This window comes from Oryctolagus cuniculus, chromosome 5, assembly GCF_051225735.1.
Source record: "Oryctolagus cuniculus isolate XC-2025 breed Fujian yellow rabbit chromosome 5, ASM5122573v1, whole genome shotgun sequence".
Lineage (NCBI taxonomy): Eukaryota > Metazoa > Chordata > Mammalia > Lagomorpha > Leporidae > Oryctolagus > Oryctolagus cuniculus.
In genome coordinates, this window is record NC_142871.1 from 38234758 (window position 1) to 38259930 (window position 25173).

At 41.4% G+C, this 25173-nt stretch overlaps 1 long non-coding RNA gene and 1 pseudogene across 2 annotated transcripts in view; one reads left to right on the forward strand and one right to left on the reverse strand.

Moving 5' to 3' along the window:
- The window catches only part of LOC149126474 (uncharacterized), a 95620-nt gene that overhangs the window by 16328 nt on the left and 54119 nt on the right, over positions 1–25173 (forward strand). Inside the window, exons 1-2 of one of the 2 annotated variants that reach the window (XR_016233755.1) lie at positions 19094–19231; positions 20306–20412. The exons of the other annotated variant lie outside the window; for it this stretch is intronic. This is a non-coding gene — a long non-coding RNA (uncharacterized LOC149126474). Of the gene's footprint in view, positions 1–19093; positions 19232–20305; positions 20413–25173 lie in introns of those variants that run through there. 2 annotated transcript variants of the gene reach the window in all.
- Positions 9196–9868, reverse strand: LOC103344976 (protein SET-like; annotated as a pseudogene).

Sequence of the window (25173 nt, forward strand, 5' to 3'; positions counted from 1 at the left end):
GAGGGTCCTGTGACTCTCTCAGCTCTCTCCCTGCCCCTAGCTATTCTGATGCTCTCTTTGCTTCAAATAGACCACTTGTTCTTTGCTTTTGTGGTTTTCTCTGGCTGGAATATTCTACTGCTGGGTACCACGGTGCCTGGTTTTATTTTACCTAACACAAAATAATCCTTCCTTTTTGTTCTGTATTCAATCACCCTACTTTGTTTTTTGCCATATAGAGAAAATACGTTCATTGCTTCCTTCCTGATTATCTGTCCCTAGCCCTCACTAGAACAGGCCATTTTCTGCCTTTTTCACAATGGATTTCTTCCAGCTCTTTACAACAGCCAAAGCAACTAATAGGTGCTCAATAAGTACTTTTAAAAAAAGATTTATTTATTTATTTGAAAGTCAGAATTGCACAGAGAGAAGGGAGGCAGAGAGGCAGAGAGGCAGAGAGAGAGAGAGAGAGAGAGAGAGAGAGAGAGAGATAGGTCTTTCATCCGATGGTTCACTCCCCAATTGGCCGCAATGGCTGGAGCTATGCTGATCCGAAGCCAGGAGCCAGGAGCTTATTCCGGGTCTCATGTAGGTGCAGGGGCCCAAGGGCTTGAGCCATCTTCTACTGCTTTCCCAGGTCATAGCACAGAGCTGGATCGGAAGTGGAGCAGCGGGACTAGAACTGGTGCCCATATGGGATGCTGGCGCTTCAGGCCAGGGCGTTAACCCGCTGCACCACAGCACCGGCCCCTCAATAAGTATTTGTTGAATGAAAGTTATTGCATGGATATAGGAAGTTCACCCAAATGGGTATTAGTCTCAGATAAAGGTAAATCTTGAACTGGGCACATGATATAAAGGCTGTATTTTTTGTTTTATAGAAGAAGATTCACAAACAGTACTAGAGTTGTAGCAAAGGAGATAGAAAATAAAGATGTAATTAGGGTAGAGTTTGGGAGATACTGTCAAGGTGAGCACATGACTAAATGTAGAATAACAGAAAGATTATTTCATTTAGAATGTGAAATAACATAGAATAAAAGCTAGAATCCCCACAAACCTGATCTGCTAGAGGCCTTTTGGAAATTTTCTCTTTAATCATTTTTTAGTGCCTTCAATAAATTTTCATAAAATGAATAAATTAGTAAAAGAGGCCCAAAATATAGGCAGTTGCGGAATTTGTTTTTCCTCTTTGAGTCTATTCAGAACTTCTATGGCAGTGCCAACTTTGGTCAATTTTATTCAGTCATTGAATTGTAGATACTGTCTTAATTCTTTTCTTACTCTTTCCATTTCAATCTTTTTTTTTTCCATTTAACAGCTTATTCCCAGGTTGAGCCAGTATAAGAATCAATTTTTGGGAGGAAGGGAAAAGTATAATTGCTAGCCCTTCTTCATCTGTACTGTCAAAAACTAGGAGTGAACTGAGATTTTATCTTATTTACAGGCTAACGAGTCTGTTTGATGAATGCTTGCAGAAGACATGAGACTCTTGATTCAGAGATAGAAATCTTGGGGGTAGATTTTGTGGTGCAGTGGGTTAAGCTGCTTTCGGAGATGCTGACATCCCATATGAGTGCTGGTTTGAGTCCTGGCTGCTCCACTTCTGATTCAGCTCCTGTTAATGTGCCTTGGAAAACAGCAGAAGATGGCCCAGTCCTTGGGCTCCTGCACCCATAGGGGAGATTTGGATGGAATTCTAGGGTCCTGGCTTTGGCCTGCTCCAGCGCTGGGTGTTGCAGCCATTTGGAGAGTGAACCAGTAGACTGAAGATCTCTCTCTCTCTCTTTCTCTCTCTCTCTCTGCAACCCTGTCTTCCTGATAAATAAATTTTTGAAAAAGAGAGGAAAGAGCAAAATCTTTATTACTTGTGGCAAAAGCAGTAGACAGAGCTTCATGCCTGCAAGTTGTATACAAGTGGTGGCGCAGGAGGACCTGTACATGCAGTGGGTTGCATTCCATGGGAGAAACACTGAGGCTGGGGAATGTACCACTTTGACATGTAGTAGCAGAAGCCTGGTCTTTGTCCTAGAGCAGATGTCCCTGCTTCTCTCAAGGTTTCAGACCCAGCCCTCAGAAATGGCTTTGGTAAGGAAGAGTAGGGGCCTTGGGTTCTTTATGTGCCCAGCAAGAAAACACAGAGGCTCAAGGCAATAGTGGATGCTTTTTCCCCACATACCCCACCTGAGGGATGAGGAAGGCTCAGTTTTGATTGGCACATATGGCAAAGAAGAGATGGAATGGTTGGAGAAGTAACACAGTAAAGGCTGACAAATCTTTTAAAAACTTTTTTTAACACCAAGTAGGAAGATATTTGAACATTTAAAAACATAATTCTTTATGGTATTTTCCATACTGAGATTCACAGTGTGAAAATTTTTCTTTAATCAATTTCAGAAATTCTAATTTTTGAATATCCTAAATTTAGATGATGGCATTTTCCCTAAATCTTTCAGTTTATATCTTTGACATTACTCATTTCTATAGATATGCACAAATTATAGAATAAACATTTTTAACTTTTTATTTTAGTATTTGAGATGCATGTCAGGATCACATTATGTTCTCAAAGGTGCCTCGTGATTGGCAAATTTGCTAGATTTGTGGGCTTCATCTCATTCTTATAGAGATCATGCATTCAGAGGCAGGCACTAAAGACCCAGCATTCCTTTTGAATAAACAACTCAACATCAACCAACATACAAACCTAGGGAGATTACATTTCTTCTTCCCCTTTTGAATGATATGAATCATTGATCACCTCTTAGTTCTTTTTTAGACTCCCTTGGCTCTCGAAGTTTCCTGGTTTGGATGGGAAGTTAAAGGATCACTGTTCAAGTTTCTGCCTTGTATCATCCCCTTTTACTCCTAAAACCCAGAGGCTTTCTTGAGGGAGAGACTAGTGAAAAAGGAAGTTTGCTACAAAGCGGCATTTGCTTTCAGTTTAGGATACATGAGAAGCAGATTGCCCTGTGGATTCCTACTAAAGCAAAACCTGTCATTCCTCTCCATAGAAAACTTTGAATTCTTAGTGCACCATTGAGTGCTTAACTATTGGCCCTGTTAGCTCTATTTCATTCTTCTTAAAGGCAAAAACAGTATCCATAGAAACAGGTGCTGTCATCCCTTCTGAAAGGAAGGACTGGAAGTCCAAGACACTTTGCATGACAGCACCGAGTTGAGGGGAACTTCAGCAAAAGAAAGAAATGAGGTTGCTCAAGACCCAGGTTAGTGGTTGTCATAGTTAATTTTCTGTGTCAGCTTGGCAGATATTTGGGCCATGATTCTGGAGGTTTCTGTAGTGATATTTTTGGATGAGATTTACATTTGAATCAGTGGATTTGAGTAAAGCAGATTGCCTTTCCTAACACGATCATTCAATTGAATGAATAAAAGAAAAGACTGATGTTCTCTCAAAGAGGAATTTTTTCAATAGGTAAACTTCCATACTGGCTCTTCCTTGGTTGCTAGCCTGCTGTCCCACCCCTAAACTTTTGATTGGCCAGCCTCTATGGTCACATGAACCAACAATTGAAAATAAATCTCTTTGTATTTACATGTCCTATTGGTTCTGTTTTTTCTGGAGGACTCATTATAGAGTAGCTATATGCCGATTGCTTTCCTTTCACTAAAATCAGTTAAAAGTCTGTTAAAACAGTGGGTCAGTTTTCCTCACAGCTAGGGTGACCTTATTACCTATTGCCAAAAATGGGATGCACTTAAGAGTGCAAGGGGGAGCTATTGATAATTGCTGGAAAAATAGGTGTAAACTAGATTGTCCCAGACAACCAGTACATGTGCCAAACACACTAATAGGACACTAATGCCATATAATAGTCTGTCCCACTCATGTTTTGTTTGGTTTTCAAAAAATGTGCACATTTATTTATTTATTTGAAATGCAGAGAGAGAGAGAGAGAGCCATACAGAGAGATCTCTCAACGTCCACAACAACTGAAGTTGAGTCAAGCAGAGCCAAGAACCCAGAATTCAGTCTGGGTCTCCTAGATGGGTAGAAGGGATGCAAATACTTGAGCCATCATCGACTGCTTCCCAGTGTACATTAGCAAGAAGCTGAAATCAAGAGCAGAGCCAGGATTCAAAGCTAGGTACTCTGATATAATAGGCTGGTATCCTAAGCAATGTCTTAATAACTGGTATGCCAATCGCTTGTCCCACACTTACATTTTGAAGCCCTAGTAAAGCTAACATCCTGTAAGAGTGAGCAGGGAAGAGCTGGTCATCATGGTTTCATTCATCAAGGACCATGTCCCACTGCCCTATGATCTGAGAATTGTTCTAGCACAATCTAGACTCACCTCATGCAACCGCCTGCGTTTACTATCACTGGTGGCTATCACAAAATCTAGAATTCACAGATATGGAGCATTTTGAGCAGTAGCACCTGACTTGCCATTCATCCATGATGTTTTCAGAAGAAGGGTGTCGTTACCCTGCAAGGTTTGAGGTACGTATGAGAGGAGTTGATGATGACAATTCAGAGTGGACAAAAGACCCCATCGGGTGCCTGCTTTCAGATTATCCTCCACAAACCTTTGGGACTTGAATAATATACTTCTAATTTAATAAGAATTCCAGTCTTTTTTAAAAAACTTTTATTTAGTAAATATAAATTTCCAAAGTACAGTTTATGGATTACAATGGCTTTTTCCTCCCCATAACTTCCCTCCCACCCACACCCATCCCATCTCCAGCTCCCTCTCCCATTCCATTCACATCAAGATTCATTTTCTTTTTTTTTTTCTTTCTTTTTTTTTAAATTTTTTGACAGGCAGAGTGGACAGTGAGAGAGAGAGAGACAGAGAGAAAGGTCTTCCTTTGCTGTTGGTTCACCCTCCAATGGCCGCCGTTGCCGGTGCGCTACGGCCGGCACACCGCGCTGATCCGATGGCAGGAGCCAGGTACTTATCCTGGTCTCCCATGGGGTCAGAGCCCAAGGACTTGGGCCATCCTCCACTGCACTCCCTGGCCACAGCAGAGAGCTGGCCTGGAAGAGGGGCAACTGGGACAGAATCCGGCGCCCCGACCGGGACTAGAACCTGGTGTGCCGTTGCCGCAAGGCAGAGGATTAGCCTAGTGAGCTGTGGCGCCGGCCCAAGATTCATTTTCAATTATCTTTATATACAGAAGATCAGTTTAGCATATATTAAGTAAAGATTTCGTCAGTTTGTACCCACACAGAACATAAAGTGTAAAATACTGTTTGAGTACTAGTTATAGCATTAATTCACATTGGACAACACATTAAGGACAGAGATCCCACATAAGGAGTTTGTACACAGTGACTCTTGTTGTTGACTTAACAATTTGACACTCTTGTTTATGGTGTCAGAAATCTCCCTAGGCTCTAGTCATGAGTTTCCAAGGCTATGGAAGCCTCTTGAGTTTGCCGCCTTCCATCTTATTTAGACAAGGTCATAGTCAAAGTGGAAGTTCTCTCCTCCCTTCAGAGAAAGGTACCTCCTTCTTTGATGTTTGATGGCCCGTTCTTTCCAATGGGATCTCACTCGCAGAGATCTTTCATTTAGTTGTTGTTGTTGTTGTTGTTGTTTTTTTTCTTTTTTTGCCAAAGTGTCTTGTCTTTCCATGCCTAAAATACTCTCATGGGTTCTTCAGCCAGATCTGAATGCCATAAGGGCTGAAAGAATTCCAGTCTTTCATACCTACTTTAAATTGTTTAAATCTTATCATTAAACTAATTTTTACTCTCCCATTTCTCCATGTCCCAAGGATTTTTGGGGTTGAGAGGAAGAAGAGATTGGGGAGATTTCCAGGGTAAGTTGTGAAAATGAATTTGAAAATATAGGACAATCTGAAGAAGGAAGGGCAAGAGAGTGGTGCTGCCCAGGGCTTTGTGAAATTTGAGAACCATGAACTTTAGGCTGCTGATAGGCTATTTTTAGTCAAACTAGAAATAAGATTTCAGTATTTAAAAAATTAACACCTCCCCACCCCTTTTTAGAGCAGTTTCAGCTTACAGCAAAATTAAGCAGTAAAGAGTTTCCATTCCCCTCCCTATACATTGTGCCCATGTCCTGAACCACGGTGGCACATTTGTTACGATCAGTGACTGTGCTGACACGTCATTATCAACCGAAGTCCCTAGTTTACATTAGGGTCCCTTCCTGGTGTTGAGCATCCTGTGTTTGGACAAATGTGTACTGACATGTACCTACCAGCAAAGGATCCTACAGAATTGTGCTACTGTCCCCCAGTCCTCTGTGCTTTCCTAGTCACCCTTCCTTTTCTCCTTAACTGCCAGCAACACCAATCTTTGCACTGTTTCCATTGACTTGCCTTTTCCAGAATATCATATGATTAGAATCATACAGTAAATAGCCTTTACAGATGGGCTTATTTTACATAGTAATACGTGTTTAAGCTTTTCCGTATCCTTCCATGGCTTGACAGTCCATTTATTTGTAGTGCTGGATAATAGTCCATTGTCTGGAGGCATCAGTTTATTTAGCCATTAGTCTACTAAAGGACAGCTTGTCTACCTCTAAATTTTGGCAATTTTGTATAAAGCTGCTATAAATATCTATGTGTAAGTTTTTGTATAGAAAAATTCTCAATTCATTGGACAAATACCAAAAAGTAGAATTGCAGGGTCAGATGGTAAAAGTATATTTCATTTTGGAAGAAACTACCACATTGTTATATGCAGTGACTACAATTTTGTATCCTACAAGCAATAAATGAGAGTTCCTTTTGCTCCATATCCTTGCCAACATTTGATATTGTCAGTGCTCTGGATTTTGGCTATCAGGTGGGTTGTTTTAATTGCAATCCCAGTGACATATGAGAGTGAATATCTTTTCTTCTGCTTTCCATCTTTAACTTCTTTGATGAGGTGTTTGTTCAGCTATTTTCCCATTTTTAACATCGGGCTGTTCATTTTCTTATCGTTAAGTTTTAAGAGTTGTTTTGTGTGTTTTGGGTAACAGTCTTTTGTGAGACATTCAGCTATTCATATAAAGCTGTTTTCTTGGGGAGTGAGCATTTAGTATAGTTTATAAGACACCTGCCTCCCATATCAGATGACCTGGGTTTGATTCCAGACTCCAGCTTGCTGCTTATGTAGACCCTGGAATGGAATGGTGATGACTCAAGTATTTGGGTTCCTGCCACCCATGTGGGAGATCTGTATTGTAGTCTCAAATCCCAGTGACAGCTCTGGCCCAGCCCTGACCATTGAGGGTATCTGGGAAGTGAACTATTGGGTGGAACTTTGTCTCTCTTTGCTTCTTGAAAAAATTAATACAAAATTAAAAAAAACTGTTTGCTTTATTATTAACTTTTCTGTCTGGTTGTTTATCCCATTGATTGATTACAGTAAAGCAACCACAAACCTCAAATTTGTCTGTTATGATGTACAGAAGAGGTAAAACTGAGTCTGCCAACAATTTTTAAAATCTTTATTTTCATCTATGTGAAAGGAAGAGTGATGCAGAGAAAGATTTTTCCATCTACTCTTTCACTCTCCAATTGCCAACAACAACCAGGGCTGGGCCAGGCAGAAGCCAGGAGGCTGGAACTCCACCCTGGTCTCCCATATAAGTGAGAGGGAGTCAAGCACTTGAGCTGCCACCTGCTGTCCAACAGAGTGTTCATCAGCAGGAAACTGGACCGGAAGTGAGGTAGCTGGTATTCAAACCGGAACTCTGATACAGGACGCAGGTGTCGCCAAGTGTTGGCCTAATGGGATATGCCATACTGCCTGTTCCTGCGTTTGCCAAACTTAGAAATGTCTTACAGAAGAGGATGTGGGCCTACTAAAAAGAAGAGTGAAGTGGGGAAAATGAAACGAGTTAGCCTTTTAAAAATGTCATCTTATAATAAAATTTGCCTCTCTAATGAAGCGAATGACAGTCTTGTGTGTATGTGTGTGTGTGTGTGTGTGTGTGTGGATCACATGGAAAACTACAGTGTTCTATCTTAATTCAGATTGGGATCTTTTCAAATCTTGCCAACTTATTCTCAAGATACTTTAACAAGAGAATTTTTGCAAAGTAGTTTCTTTTTGATTTTTTTGATCAACTTTCAAGCTTAGTTTGCCTAGTTTTAACTAGGTCATGCTTTCTGTCTTCTATCTCAGCAGAAACATACTTTATCAAAAGCTGCAATGGACTAAATGTGAGCTGTGCTTTATAAAAATGTGAGCTTTGGATATTAACAAACTAGTTTTATAATTTTAAGTAGTTTCAAGTTTATGCACCAAAGTGCTGAAGTCTTTGGGATTTCAATCAGATTCCTAACTTATCTTTCTTTTTTTTAACTTTTATTTAATAAATATAAATTTCCAAAGTACACCTTTTGGATTACAGTGGCTTTTTCCTCCATAACCTCCCTCCTACACACAACCCTCCCATCTCCCACTCCCTCTCCTAATACATTCACATCAAGATTCATTTTCAATTATCTTTATATACAGAAGATCAATTTAGTATATATTAAGTGAAGATTTCAACAGTTTGCACCCACACAGAAACACAAAGTGTAAAATACTGTTTGAGTATTAGTTATAGCATTAATTCACATTGCACAACACATTAAGGACAGTGTTCCTACATGGGGAGTAAGTGCACAATGACTTCTGTTGTTGACTTAACAATTGACACTCTTGTTTATGGCGTCAGTAGTCACCCTAGGCTCTAGTCATGAGTTGCCAAGGCTATGGAAGCCTTTGGAGTTCGCCAGCTCCAGTCTTATTTAGACAAAGTCATAGTCAAAGTAGAAGTCCTCTCCTCCCTTCAGAGAAAGGTACCTCCTTCTTTGATGGCCCGTTCTTTCCAATGGGATCTCACTTGCAGAGATCTTTCATTTAGGTGTTTTTTTTTTTTTTTTTTTTGGCCAGAGTGTCTTGGCTTTCCATGCCTGAAATACTCTCATGGGCTTTTCAGCCGGATCCAAATGCCTTAAGGGCTGATTCTGAGGCCAGAGTGCTGTTCAGGACATCTGCCATTCTATGAGTCTGCTGTGTATCCCACTTCCCATGTTGGATCATTCTCTCCCTTTTTTATTCTATCAGCTAGTATTTGCAGACACTAGTCTTGTTTATGTGATCCCTTTGACTCTTAGACCTATCAGTATGATCAATTGTGAACAGAAATTGATCACTTGGACTAGTGAGATGGCATTGGTACATGCCACCTTGATAAGATTGAATTGGAATCCCCTGATATGTTTCTAACTCTACCATTTGGGGCAAGTCTGATTGAGCATGTCCCAAATTGTACAATCACCTTCATCTTCATCCCCTTCTTCATCGATGTCTTTCAATCCTCCTTCTTCATCAGGGTCATCATCATCATGTTCATCTCCTTCTCCTTCCTCATCACTCATATCAGGAACCAAGTAGTACTGTAATGGAATTCTGCCAAATACTGTCTTTGACAGCCTCCCATGACTCATGTGCACCTGCAACAGGATGATCAGTAAACAGATAACGAAACTCTCTTCTTTCTCATGCTTCTTCTTCCTGCTGGCTTTGTCCTGCATTTGACTTGTACATTTTGTCAAATCCTTTCCAGATTTCCATTTGCTTTCAGTCGACTTTGAAGATGGATCACCATTCTCATCCAGATGAAATTCTTAGGAGAGAACTTTATTTTTGAAGTAAGGATTTTCATCAAAATAAAAATCTCTTCTGTAGTCTGATTTAATCTTCAAATTCTGTCACTTCAACTCTGGTCAGATGATGCAATGCCTCTTCATCTCTCTCCCCAAGCAGTGCACATTAAGTGTGGATGCTTGACTAATGTTGTTATCCCAAAATTTGGGATTTTGGCCATCAGTTCTGACTTCTGAAAAATGGTTGGCTGAGCTTGTTATATTTCTGTTCAATTTTCAAAATCTCCTCATACATGTTCAATGGCTTGCTGTTCTGAGGTCTCCTTGTCTGGGTCCTGGTTCTAGTTGAGCTTCTTTGTACTGACTGTGGCAGCAGGCATCAACATGATGCTACTCTGCGATTATGGTTGGGGGTGGTGAGGGCTGGCGGTAGGGGATGAGAAGAGAAGGAAAGGAGAGGGGATGGGCAGGGAGCCCCACCTTGCTAACCTAATCCTGTGTAATCACTTCCCAAAGACCTTGTCTCTAAACACATTGAGCTTCCACCCTCTTAGAGCCATTAATGTAGTGCTTTAGGGCCAAGTCTCTAACACATGGGCCTAGTACCAATCCCAACAGCATCCCATCTTGTGTGACCCAGACTTACTTGTGTGGAGCACACCAACAGACAGCACTAAGTGAAACCCATTTTCAGATGCTCAGAAACATTACGCTCCTATGTTAATTTCCTGAGGCTCTATGACAAGAAGGAAGATAGACTAGTGTTTCATTTTTGAATGCCTCTCCCATGACACTACACCTGGCTGTTCTGGGGTCATTACTCAGTCAAAACTGAGATTGCCAACTGTTGAGGGTCTTATTTGATTCCCATTTTCCAAAAAATGCCAGTGAGTTGGGAGCATTGTAGAATTTAAGCCACAGTCATGTGTTGCCTAACAACAGGGATGTATTACAGGAAATACATTGTTAAGTGATTTCATCATTGTACAAACAATGTAGAGTGTACTTACCCAACCCTAGATGGCATAGGTCAGTCACTCAACATGGTCTCTTGATACAGTCAAGAAACTCTGTAAACACAAGATGGATAAGGCTTCTTGTGTAGCACCGCAAGCTCTTTTAAAGCAGATTTTTTTTTTTTTACTAAATAGAAAGCAGTTCCCTCTAAAATAATGACGGGAAGTGTAGAATGGTAAATACATACAGCAGAGTGAAGCATAATCATTATCAATGTTACATCCTGCACATAATTGTGTGAACTCTGCTTTTATGGCACTGGCAACACAGTAGGTTTCTTTACAGCAGAAGGCCTTTCACTTTGATGCTAGCATGGCTCCTATGCCATTAGGGGAGAGGAATTTTTCATCTCCTTTATAATATTATGTGACCATGGTCTCTTGTTGACCCAAAGGCTGAATGCAGGGCATGACTACAATTTTATTGCAGGTTCTTCATTTCAGAGATGATCCCCAGAAAACAGATGCAGCCTCAAAAATTGATGAATCCCCTTCCATTGGTACTTAAAGTCTATCAGGAAATGGCTGTAGGCTGACTCCTGTGCAGATGTGGAGGACGCCCTTTCTCTGAGACCCGCTGGTTTGTGATGGAGCTGAGTGACTGCTAAGCGCAAGGAGAGATTCAGGTGCTATGTTCTTTCCTGACGTACACAGGTGACACACAGTGTTTTCTTGACGATGCTTGACAACGTAACCTTGCCACCCTTAGTTTGCTTCTTTTTTATTTATTTATTTATTTATTTTTTTACAGGCAGAGTGGACAGTGAGAGAGAGACACAGAGAGAAAGGTCTTCCTTTGCCGTTGGTTCACCCTCCAATGGCCGCCGTTGCCGGCGCGCTGCGGCCGTGCACCGCACTGATCCGATGGCAGGAGCCAGGTGCTTCTCCTGGTCTCCCATGGGGTGCAGGGCCCAAGTACTTTGGGCCATCCTCCACTGCACTCCCTGGCCACAGCAGAGAGCTGGCCTGGAAGAGGGGCAACTGGGACAGAATCTGGCACCCCGACCGGGACTAGAACCCGGTGTGCCGGCGCTGCAAGGCGGAGGATTAGCCTAGTGAGCCGTGGCGTCGGCTTAGTTTGCTTCTGAATAACCGTTCTTTCCCTGTTTGTTGATATTGAATCTTCAAAGAAGAAAAATGGGTCTCTGCAGATAAGAAGCTCCAATAAGTGAACTCCCCTTCATCAAAGCTCGAGATTCCCCAAGACCACAAGCACTGTCCTAGTCACTGAAATATTTAAATAGTAAGAGAAGCAGTGAAAAATGAATATTACTAGGCATAAAGGACAAACAAAATCCCTATGCATTTGTTCTACAGATTTTAGACCTGTCAATGTAGGTTTTAACTTTGTAAATAAGATGGTATAATTTAGTTAATAGTTGAGACTGTGGACTTTGAAAATCTGTCCGGCTCTGTCACACAATTTAGCAGTGTAGTAACTTAACCTTTCTAAGACTCAATTTCTTCAAGTGTAAATGGGAATGTTTATAGTATCCAAGCCATATAATTGGTGTAAGAATTAACTGAGATAATGGATGTAAGTTCCTAGCATTATGCCTAACATATATTAAGTGCTCAAGAAATAATATTATTTGAAGAGACAGGAATGGTTCCACACTGTTGACTATGCATAAAAGACACATTTCTTTTTTAAAAAAATTATTTATATAAAGGGAACAAATTTCATGTATTTCATATACACAATTTTGAGAACATAATGATATTTCCCACCCTACCCTCTGTCCCTCCCTCTCTCACTCTTACACTCCATCTTTCTTCTTGTCTCATTTTCCTTTTAATTTTTACAATGACACACTTTAAAAAAAAAGATTATTCTACTTTATTTGAAAGGCAGAGTTATAGAGAAAGAGAGAGAGACAGATCTTGCATCTACTCGTTCACTACCCAAATAATCACAATTGCCAGGGCTGGGCCAGGCTGAAACCAGGAGCTGGGATCCAGGAGCTCATCCAGGTCTCCCACGTGGGTGCAGGAATTCTAAGCCCTTGGGCTGTCCTCTTCTGCTTCCCCAGGTGCATTAGTGGAAATCTTGATTGGAAGTGGAGCAATGGGGACTTGAACGAGAGCCCTTATTGCAGGTGGTGGCTTTACCTGCTATGCCACAATGCCAGCCCCAATATAATTAAAATTTACTTTATAATCACAAGGTTAACACTAAATAAATAATTCAACAAGTAGTAAGGATAAAAACCACACACACACACACACACACACACAGAGCCACATATCTTGATTTTCTTTTTTCTTTTTTTTAACTTTTATTTAATGAATATAAATTTCCAAAGTACAGCTTATGGATTACAGTGGCTTTTTCCTCCCCCATAACTTCCCTTCCACCCGCAACCCTCCCCTTTCCCTCTCCCTCTCCCCTTCCATTCACATCAAGATTCATTTTCGATTATCTTTATATACAGAAGATCAGTTTAGCATATATTAAGTAAAGCTTTCAACAGTTTGCACCCACATAGGAACATAAAGTGAAAAATACTGTTTGAGTACTAGTTATAGCATTAAATCACAATGTACAGCAGATTAAGGACAGAGATCCTACATGAGGAGTAAGTGCACAGTGACTCCTGTTGTTGACTTAACAAATTGACACTCTTGTTTATGGCATCAATAATCACCCTAGGCTCTTGTCATGAGTTGCCTAGGCTATGGAAGCCCCCTGAGTTCACCGGCTCTGATCATATTTAGACAAAGTCATAGTCAAAGTAGAAGTTCTCTCCTCTGTTCAGAGAAAGGTACCTCCTTCTTTGACGACCAGTTCTTTCCACTGGGATCTCACTCACAGAGATCTTTCATTTAGTTTTTTTTTTTTTTCCCCAGAGTGTCTTGGCTTTCCATGCCTGAAATACTCTCATGGGCTTTTCAGCCAGATCCGTGTGCCTTAAGGGCTGATTCTGAGGCCAGAGTGCTGTTCAGGACATCTGCCATTCTATGGGTCTGCTGTGTGTCTCACTTCCCATGTTGGATCGTTCTCTCCCTTTTTGATTCTATCAGCTAGTATTTGCAGACACTAGTCTTGTTTATGTGCTCCCTTTGGCTTTTAGTCCTATCAGTATGATCAATTGTGAACAGAAATTGATCACTGGGACTAGTGAGATGGCATTGGTACATGCCACCTTGATGGGATTGAATTGGAATCCAATGGTATGTTTCTAACTCTACCGTTTGGAGTAAGTCAGCTTGAGCATGTCCCGAATTGCACATTTCTTCCCTCTCTTATTCCCACTCTTATATTTAACAGCGATAACTTTTCAGTTAGGTTTCAGCACTTAAGAAGAATTGTGTATTGATTACAGTATTCAACCAAAAGTATTAAGTAGAACAAACAAACAAAAATACTAAGAGGGGTAACGTATTAAGTTGTTCTTCAACAGTCAGGGCAATATGTTTATTGCAGCTCAATTCACAATAGCTAAGACCTGGAACCAACCCAAATGCCCATCAACAGTAGACTGGATAAAGAAATTATGGGACATGTACTCTATAGAATACTATACAGCAGTCAAAAACAACCAAACCTGGTCATTTGCAACAAGATGGAGGAATTTGGAAAACATCATGCTGAGTGAATTAAGCCAGTCCCAAAGGGACAAATATCATATGTTCTCCCTGATTGGTGACAACTAACCGAGCACCGAAAAGGAAACCTGTTAAAGTGAAATGAACACTATGAGAAACGGTGACTTGATCAGCCCTTGCCCTGACTGTTGATGAACAACTTAATACGTTATCCCTCTTAGTATTTTTGTTTGTTTGTTCTACTTAATGATTTTCTAAAGCAGTTGAAAATCCCCACTAACTTAAGTTGGCAAAAAGTACAAACTGGGTTTCAGGCTCCTCTTCTTGCTGTCTGTTCTGTAAGAACCTGTAGAGCCTGCTCTGTGCAGGGAGTAGATAGTCCCGGGTTCTACCTCCAGGGAGCTGATGCTATTGCATTGCTGCATTCAGAAGCAGGCAGTTCCAGTAGAAGCTCCTTTTCTCTGTGAACAGGTTTCCAAGACAAGGGTGATGACCTGTGTTTGCCCAGATCTTTTCTGGTTTTAGACTGAAATGCCTAACTCCCAGAAATTTGCAAACTGAAACAAGTGGTTACCCTAGTTCAAGGACCCAAGACCACTCAGTTTCAACCTGTCATGAGTGGCAGAATCTGAAACAAGGATCATCACATGAACATTTAAGTCTGGGTCCTCCATCCCTACTCCTAAAACCAACGACAGCCCAGTGACCAGACCATGCCCCTCTTCCTTTCATTCCTTTTCCTTTGTGATGGTCCTGTTAACGCTCAATGGATGTAGGCTATGAAAACAATGTATTTAAGAGCTGTTTTTCTGGCAGTAGTCCTCTTCTGGTAATGCTCCACGAGGTTCTGAAACACCACACATCAGTATTAACATCTTCCCAAACCAGTCTCTAGGTCTCAAAGACCTGACAGTGTGGGGATGTGGCTGTGATCCTAGAGTTGGAACAAAAGGTGATTTCTCAATAGCTATTCTGCCACATTGATTTGTTACATTTTCACCCTGTTGTGCCACCAAAACACCACCACCACCATGATTTAAATTGGCTTTGCCCTTATAGTTCAGTCTAACTCAAAACCTAAATCTCACCTAATAATTTCTGTGTATTTCATTGCTCTTCCATCTTATAATAAAAGTTTTAGCTTTTCTTTTATACTTTTTCTGCAAACGCCCTGTTTCTTACCAAGTGAGCTTCTATATAAAACCTTGAAGGAAATACGAAGGAAATGGGCCACTGCAATGGTCCCTATCTTGTTTCACTGTTTCCGGTTCTTCCTTCTCTAACCCATGCTTCAGGAATCTCAGATTAAGCTTCAATTCTAAAATACTGCTGTCAGTCATCAAGGTCATCAGTTTGTCTCCTGCCCCCATTTTTTTTTATTTAACTTTATAGGTTATATTTTAAATCCTAACCTGAGAATCAAGGCTCCTCTACACAATGGCATGAACCTTCCATTCAAATGTTCTCTCTCATTATTTTAAAAATGAAACTCTCAGACACGTGAATGCTGCTGGCCTGACCTTGCTCATCATCATCTCACTGGATTGATCTCTTTTCCTCGTGATGCAAAATGAGTCATCCTTCAAAGATGAGCTAAGTCTCCTCCCTGATGCCAGCACCTGACCCGTTTCACAGGGGTCACTCCATCTCCTGGTACTGATGAGCGAACAAGTAGGGATCCCTGACCTGGAAAATGAGCAGGTCTGGAGAGAAGTTTCAGGTAGGGCTGACAAGTTGGTATAATGTTCTAATCTTTGACAAATGCTTCTTGGTGAAGAGCTTGTTACTTCACATATTCAGAAGAGCCCACGCCTCCTTTCCTTGGCACTTGGAATTCTGGTCTTAAGGCAAAGGAAATTCAACCTGGTCGCATGCATTAGACCTGTGGATTATTGATCATCTGCATTTTGTGACTCTATGAGCCTAATAAGCATAACACTTGACATCTGGTTTTCCAATGTCTAACTCTCTTTTCTTGGTAGTACACAAGATATTTTTAGAGGAATTTCCCTTTGTGTAGCCCTCATGCACGTGGCATAGGTTTAGCTAAGCAAGCATTGTCTCCTGGAGCTTCACTTTTTTTTAAAGATTTTATATATTCATTTGAGAGGTAGAGTTACAGACAGTGAGAGAGAGAGACAGAGAGAAAGGTCTTCCTTCCGTTGGTCCACTCCCCAAATGGCCACAATGGCTGGAGCTGCGCTGATCTGAAGCCAGGAGCCAGGTGCCCCTTCCTGATCTCCCATGTGGGTGCAGGGCTCCAAGCACTTGGGCCATCTTCCACTACCTTCCTGGGCCATAGCAGAGAGCTGGACTGGAAGAGGAGCAGCTGGGACTAGAACCGCCGCCCATATGGGATGCTGGCGCTGCAGGCAGAGTTAACCTACTGCGCCATGACGCTGGCCCTGGAGCTTCACTCTTGACCGAGGGTTGGTGGTATCTGTCCTTCACAACAGTGGTGATTTGGGGGTGCAGACCACACATCCTGCTACCTAGATTGTGCTGTCACTACAGTGGCTCAGCCTCAGACCTTTCCTACTCCTTCATGTTTCCCAAGCCTGATCTTTCCAATTTCTATCAATTCTGGACACCAGATATTTTAATAATTCCTCTTATTTTGCTTAACATGGCCAAATTTAGTTTCTTTCCCAAGCAAGGGGAAGGAAGAGGGCAAGAGGGAGGCAGGGAGGAAGGGAGTATCATTATGTTCTTAGAATTGTGTTTACAAACTACATTGAATCTGTTAAAAACTAATTAAAAATTAAAAAATAATAAGTACAATTCTTTTTATAACTATAAGCTCATAATTATTGAGCCTATACAATATGCAGAGCACAGTTGTCAGTGTTTTGTGTGTTTTAACTTTCTCATCCATGTGGCAAGCATGGCGTTAGGCACTTTTGTTGTTACCCTGATTTCCAGATAAGGGAAACCGAAGTACAGAAAAGTTGCTCAAGTTCTATTATCTCATGAATGGTACAGCCAGGATTTGAATCTATACTGTCTTTTAACCATACGATACTGACATTTCTGGAAGTGGGGCTTTAGGTAATAGACTTTTTTTAAAAAAACATGGGGAATTTTTATGTTATCAATATGAGATACAGTAGAGGGAACTGAATGTCTTGTTATTTTTCTAGCTTGCTACTCTACTAGTCTGTGGCTTACAGTGATAAGAAAGCAAACTAGTACATTTGTAGTCAAGGATCCATTGAGGTAAAGGTTCTGGTGGACCATGTTGTCACCAGCATTAAAATAGTATGAAAGATATGAAAATGCAGTGGGTGCTTGCCTCTGTTAATACTGAATGGCCTGAAGCAGGGAGTGATAAGCTCAGATCCATGAGTTCTGAGGTTAAGCCATGGACTGAAATGCAAGGATGTTTTATAACTGTGATGAAATAGTTCAATGTCTTGCAACTTAAGGTTGCTGTACCCAAAACTCAAACTCAGATTTTGATTTTAAAGGGTACTAAATTACAAGACCAGTTGAATAACTTTCACTATGTATGTCACTTCCCTGGAAACATAAGCATTGATCAGAAAATGGTGGGGCCCTGGGCAGTGGTTTAGAGTCCACAGGAGGAATCAGACATCAGAGGAACCCAAATCCCTCCCCCACGTGCAGCTGCTGTTTCCCTCAGGAGCAGTTCTCTCTGTTCTGACAAGACCGTTCTTTTCCTTCCTGGAGACTCATTTGCTGTCTTGCCTGAGGAAGTTGTCCTGAAAGAAGAAACCCATTCTGCAAGTTCAGTAGCTGTCTTACCCTTCACTGTGCTCAGAGGAATGACAGTGAAAACCCAACAGGACTTGGGGACATATTGTGAAGTCACTCCTTGCATGAAAAGACTTACACATTATAAGCATCCCAAAGCTTTGCTAACTTCTGTAAAAGAAAAAAAAATCTTTGTAGTATGTGTAGAATGACATTGTGTTTGACTAATAGGGAAGAATATAGTCATAAATCTGGCTGAGTTTTTCACTATGGATCGTTCCCTAGATATTTTGCATTTGGAGCAAGCAGGTACATCTGCTTTTTTTTTTTTAAAGATTTATTTATTTATTTGAATGTCAAAGTTACACTCAGAGGGAAGGAGAGGCAGAGAAAGAGAGAGAGAGATTCCATCTGTTGGTTCACTCCCCAACTGGCTGCAGTGGTGGAGCTGTGCCTATCCGAAGCCAGGAGCCAGGAGCTTCTTCTGGGTCTCTCATGCGGGTGCAGGAGCCCAAGGACTTGGGCCATCTTCTACTGCTTTCCCAGGCCACAGCAGAGAGCTGGATTGGAAGTGGAGTAACCGGGACTCAAATTGGTGGCTATATGGAATGCCGTCCCTGCAGGCAACAGCCTTACCTGCTATGCCACAGCACCGGCCCTATACATATGATTTGTCTGGTTAACCCCAGCTTGGTCTCAACTCTGGCCCACAAAATATTGGGCCAGATGAAAACACTTCCTGGCAGAGAGTAAAGGAATTTTTTAGAAACTTTGAGTAGGGGCTGATACTGTGACATAGTAGGTAAGCCTTCACCTGTGGTGTCAGCATCCCATATGGGCACCAGTTCGTGGCTTGGCTGCATCTTTTCTGATCCAGCTCTCTGCTTATGGCCTGGGAAAATGTGGAAGGTAGCCCAAGTACTTGGACCCCTGCATCAGCGTGGGAGACCTGGAAGAAGATTCTGGCTCCTGGCATTGGATCAGCGTAGCTCCAGCCATTGTAGCCATTTGGGGAGTGAACTGGCAGATGCAAGACTTTTTTTTGTCTCTGCCACTCTCTGTCTGTAACCCTACCTCTCTAAAAAGTTAAATAAATAAAATCTTTAAAAGAAAAAACATTTTAAGCAGTAGGAAACACAGAATGATTTATTGTGAACATATTGTCCAACTACATCCCAAGGGTAACACTTAAGTAGTCTCTAATTTACTCCCTTCATTAAGATCTTCAGATATGCATCAGGTGAGGCCATGCCATTTCTGAAGACTTTCCTGAAGACTGGTTTCAGCAGGAGAGCACATAGTTGCAGTGGACTACCTGGTAGTGTTCACAGTAGTGTCTGGGCTGATGGATTCCAGGTAGCTCCAACATTGCCAGCAGGGTGAGTATAATAATATAAATTGTATGATCCAATGACTTTTTAAAAAATGTTATTATTATTAAGATCTCTTGAAGCAAAATAATCAACTGCATTGGTCTGAGAACTTAAAGAGTAATTACTATTTAATAGTCAACTGTGATTATTTTACTTCTATCCATGCACGCTTGATTTAGTTGCTTCAAATGCCTTAACCTCAAAATAAGAATGATTCCAGTGCTGGATACAATGATATTAGTGAATTGAGTGCCATACTGCCATTTGGTCATTTCAGTCCCTTTATGACCCAGGACCATCAGGATAAAAAATGATGACTACCTTGGCTGCAATCAGTACCACCAGGGTCTCAGATTTCTCAGTTAATAAGTTTTGATAACTCCACAAAGCAAAGGATTCCAACAACCTGTGCTGGCAGAAGCAAAGAAAACATTGAATGCACAGAGGAGAAAAGTCAAAAATAGCAGCAACAGCTTTATGGTTATTTGCAGAAATGAGGACTATACCTTCTCTTATATTTGACTTTCTAATCTATCAAGTGTACATGAATATTTTAAATGATTTCTCTTGCCACTTTCTTTCCCCTACTTATAAGATGTATAACTTATGGCTATATTTATATTTAGACCACATGTTGCAGATATAGTGGAAAGAGTGTATTTGAACTAGAGAGCCTAGATTAAGAGCTAGGAAGCAGTTACTATTTTATTTAGGTATTTCCTTTTGAGGAGTAGTGAGAATATCCTCTTATATTAGAAATAATTGGCTTTTTCTGAGGAAGAAAAATATTTGTAAACCAAAAGGGGTAGACCGCAGTGCACACATGATGTTTCTGAACTTTTCAATACCCAATACCCCTTCCTATTCATACCCACTCTCCATTTTGGGAGCTTCCTAATTGTATATATTCCCAGGGAAACTACCTTCCCCATTGGGAGCCAGGGGAGTCAGGTTCTTCTTGTCCCAGCATCTCTCAGCTAGGGAATTGAATGTGACTGACTCTAGCCAGTTAAGTACTTCCACCTTGAAAAATGACTCAAGAATATGGAGATGGAACTGATTCATTGGTCTCATTGACAGTCTCTCTGGTCTGCACTGTGTCCTGTGCTGAAATTCCGGCTGCTTGGCAGGAACCCTTGGTTACTTCTTGCTTTCTGAATCTGTTTCTTCAGCTTTGACCCAGCTTGGTGAGTCCTCAATTTTTTCCCTAAATTACCTTTGTGCTTAAAATAGCCAGATTTATGTTTTTGTAGCTTCAACCAAAAATTCAGCTATTTAAATCCAAAAGATAATTTTAATTCTTAAACTTAAAACAAATAGTTCCTTGCCAAACTTGAACATTTTATTTTATGCTAAGAGGTCTTTAAAATTTTAAAACATTTATTTGTTTATTTTTTATTAATATAAGATTCTATATAGTTCACAGATACAATTCTAAGACTGTAAGGATACTGGCCAGTGCCGCGGCTCACTAGGCTAATCCTCTGCCTACTGTGCCGGCATACCAGGTTCTAGTCCCGGTCAGGGCACTGGATTCTGTCCCGGTTGCCCCTCTTCCAGGCCAGCTCTCTGCTGTGGCCCGGGAGTGCAGTGGAGGATGTCCCAAGTGCTTGGGCCCTGCACCCCATGGGAGACCAGGAGAAGCACCTGGCTCCTGGCTTCAGATCGCCCGCCGGCCGCGGTAGCCATTGGAGGGTGAACCAATGGCAAAGGAAGACCTTTCTCTCTGCCTCTCTCTCTCACTGTCCACTCTGCCTGTAAATAAATAAATAAATAAATAAAAAGAATATAAGGATACTTCCTCCTCCTCCTTTTCTTTCTTTTTTAATTTTTGTGATAACATATTTTAAATTTATTTTATAGGCTTAAGGTACCAGTAAATAAAGAGTTCAAGAAGTAAAAATTGAGACACCATGGTTCAGCAGGAATGTAGACAAAAACTATAAACAATAATCAAATCTCACAATGTCTATTTTACTAACATACATTAATTTTTTGTGCTGTCTACATTAGCTACCACAAATCAAGAAAAGCATGTGAAAAAAAATAAGATAAGAAAGCATGTGACATTTATCTTTTTGGGTATGGCTTATTTTATTCAGAATAATTGTCATCAGTTGCCTCCATTTTGTTGCAAAAGACAGGATTTCATTTTTTTATGGTTAAGTAGAATTCCATTGAGTATATGTACCACATTTTCTTCATCTAGTCATCAGTTGTTGGGCATTCGGAAAACATTATGCTGAGTGAAATAAGCCAATCCCAAAGGGAAAAATACCACTTGTTCTCCCTGATAGGTGACAACTAACTGAGCACCAAAAAGGAAACCTCTTAAAGTGAAATGAACACTAGGAGAAAGGGTGACTTGATCAGCCCTCACCCTGACTGTTGATGAGCAACTTAATATGTTATCCCTCTTAGTATTTTTGTTTGTTTGTTCTACTTAATACTTTTGGTTGAATACTGTAATCAATACACAATTCTTCTTAAGTGCTGAAACCTAACTGAAAAGTGATCGCTGTTAAATATAAGAGTGGGAATAAGAGAGGGAAGACATGTGCAATTCGGGACATGCTCAAGCTGACTTACCTCAAATGGTGGAGTTAGAAACATACCAGGGGATTCCAATTCAATCCCATCAAGGTGGCATATACCAATGCCATCTCACTAGTCCCAGTGATCAATTTCTGTTCACAATTGATCATACTGATAGGACTAAAAGCCAAAGGGATCACATAAACAAGAATAGAGTCTGACTTTTTATTTCTGTAACTCCTTGCAGGTGTCTTTTAACCTGTGGAATGTTTCCCTTGTGTCTCCCTGGAGAATCAATTTTGGAAAATCATAAGTAACCAAGGGTTCCTATTGGGCAGCAGGAATTTCAGCCCAGGACATAGAACAGTATCAGTCCATGATGATATGGGTAAATGAAGTTTCCTGCCCAACGCCCAAAACACACCCAGTCTTACATTGAAGCAACACTGAGAAAACAAAACAAAACAAAAAAACGAGGAATTATGCAATAGTCAGAAGTATGACTCTCAGCTTTTTTGCTAATTCATTTGCTTTAAGGGCTCATTAAAGAAACTATGAAAAAATGTCTTTTTTTTTTAAAAAAAATTGCTTATTGGTTGCTTATTCTTCCAAGCCTTCTCTTCTTTTCTCATCTTAAACCCCTCTTCTTGTATTTACTAATTTAAACCCCTCTTCTTGTATTTACTAATTTGAACTGGAATATAGTTGGTTTCACTCAGTACAACAGAATGAAACCCACTTGAGTGCTCTGACAATCCTACGGCTAGTAAGAGCATCCAGAAGGTCAGTTTGTAGGTGAAGTATAACATAACCAGCACCTGGCAGGACTTTCTTCTTGTCACCATGACAACTTCTTGGGACAGTCCTTGTGCCAAGACTTATCCTGGCTGGGCAGATGAAGGCAATACTGAGCCCAGGAGCAATGCACACTAATACACAGTAAGGAAGCGTACAAGAAGGCCATGCTTGCACATGCACACACCAGCCACAGAACAAGACCAGGCCAGTTGTCTGTGAGACAGCTGAGTGCTAAGACCTAGAGATGGAGGAGAGAGGGAAAAGGTGTCTGGGGCAGATTCTGAGAATAGTCAAGATCAGGAGTCCTTATCCGAAGGGGTGAGTTGGGTGGAGATACAACCGAGGTTGAGCGTGAGCAGGAGTGTTCAGGATTCCATTTGGTACGACATGGGAGCAGGGCAGTGTCAATAGTCCTGTGGTTGAAACCCTCAAAACAGAAGATGGAGAAGTAGGGTCAGAGACAGTGACCGGGCTTGTTGTCAAGAATGACACCCTGTTATTTCTTTCTTTAAAATCTTTGATGTCCACCTGTTGTCTACTTAGGTTGCACTGGGGGCTTCAGTTATCCAGGTCCCCCTGATCTCGCTCTTCTTGCCTAACTTTCTTTCTTTCTTTTTTTTTTTTTTTTTTTTTTTTTTTTGCCAGGCAGAGTGGACAGTGAGAGAGAGAGACAGAGAGAAAGGTCTTCCTTTGCCGTTGGTTCACCCTCCAATGGCCGCCATGGCCAGCACGCTGCGGCCAGCATACCGCGCTGATCCGAAGTCAGAAGCCAGGTGCTTCTCCTGGTCTCCCATGGGGTGCAGGGCCCAAGAACTTGGGCCATCCTCCACTGTACTCCTGGGCCGCAGCAGAGAGCTGGCCTGGAAGAGGGGCAACTGGTACTAGAACCCGGTATGCCGGCGCCGCAGGAGGAGGATTAGCCTAGTGAGCCGCGGCGCCGGCCCTAACTTTCAAATCACTGAGCTTCCAGCACTCTGTAAAGCAGGCAATGTTACACAATTTCTCCCCTTCACTCATATTGTTCCCCCAGCCTGGCAAATCTTCCTCTTTCTTTGCCTTGAAAAAACCCTATTTGTTATAAAAGACCCAGTTCCCATTCTTCTGCTCAGCGGGGCCTCTCTCCACTCTCCTTCCTCCCGTGTTAGAACAGCGTGTTGTGTTCCAGTCAGGCCTGGCCTGGCTCCCCAGTCTTGGACACTGCCTTCCCCCTTATGGAGATGGCTTGCTTGGTCCTTCTCTCTGGGATGAATCCTGACCAGAACTGGAGGGATTTAAATAGTTCTAGTTCTCTACCTCATCTTTTAATACCTGTGAGTGGTGCTAACTTTGGATCCCAGTTCCAGCTGGCTTTGTGACTGTCGTGTACTCTGTGTCCCAGAATATTTTGTTAACCTGACTAGCGTGTATTAGATGAGAATCTTTGTAACGGAGGGACCCTCTAGGCTCCCACCTTACAGCAGTCTGCTGCTCTCTTCTTATATATGTGTCTTGCCTTGAACTCAAGGCCAAACAAAGGGCTCTTCTGTTTGATCACAGAATGTGCTGGTGTCCTTTTGGTCTGCCTCTTCATTTACATCTGTGGTTATTGATGGTTTCTAGATTCCTCTATCTCTTCTCCATCTTAAGGGGGAGGCACTGAGCTTTGTCTGGCCTGCTGGTAAGATGACTTATATGCGTTTACCTCCATCATCGATGGCTGTCATGTTTGGTACATTCTGTGCACCAAACTGAACTTCTTCCACCTGAGTGTGTTCTTTCAGGATGTCTCTGTCCCAGTAGATGTGTCTGTGTCCAAGTTCTAGCTGTTTAGTTCTGCTCTGTTCATCTGCCATATGAAGTCATATCCTGTAAGATGGAAAAACTTCTGTGTAAGATCTATTTCACTCTAAGCTATATGTTGGTAATGTGTGGTGTGTTGATAAACAGTGCCACTTGTTTTTGTATGCCTCATTCAAAGCTGCAGCCCCGAAGGCTTTCCGTGGATAGTATTGGGCATTTTGGGAGTCCTTTGGGAGGATTTTTCTAAGAATTAGCTGCAGTTTTTGTTCCATTAGTATCCTTGTTCACTCTCTGGCATGCTCTACTCCTCCAAGGGAGCAGGATATTTTTATGAGCCTCTGCTTGTAGTCTCTTGCTTCCAGTCCGTCTGCTTTATTTATTTTCTTCAGGAATATAGTTTGTGGTGCCGGACTCCTGGCATGTGGAAAATGACTTCCTATATCTACAGAATAAAGTTGTAAATCCTTGAGATGACTTATCCATCAGCCCAGCTTTCTCTGTGCACTTTATTTCTGGTGGTTCCTCTGTTAGTCATTAGTGTAAGAGGCACCTGAGTAAGTGGATCCTTCTCTGTCACCCTCCATTGCTTTCCCTTTTGGTAGCTATGTGCAGACTGTTTCAGGCCCATACTCTTCACCATGAAACCCCTTATCATCTGAAGGTTCATCTCAAACGCTCTAAAGATTTCTTAGTTTCTGCAACTGGGGATGATCCCTTGTTCCTTTAAACTAGAGACTCTTCCGGTGTATCTTTTTTGGCATTCTGTCTTGAATGATAGGTATTTGTTGATTTGTTTTATTACCTTTATTTTAGATGGAGGCTCCCTTGAAAGGCTA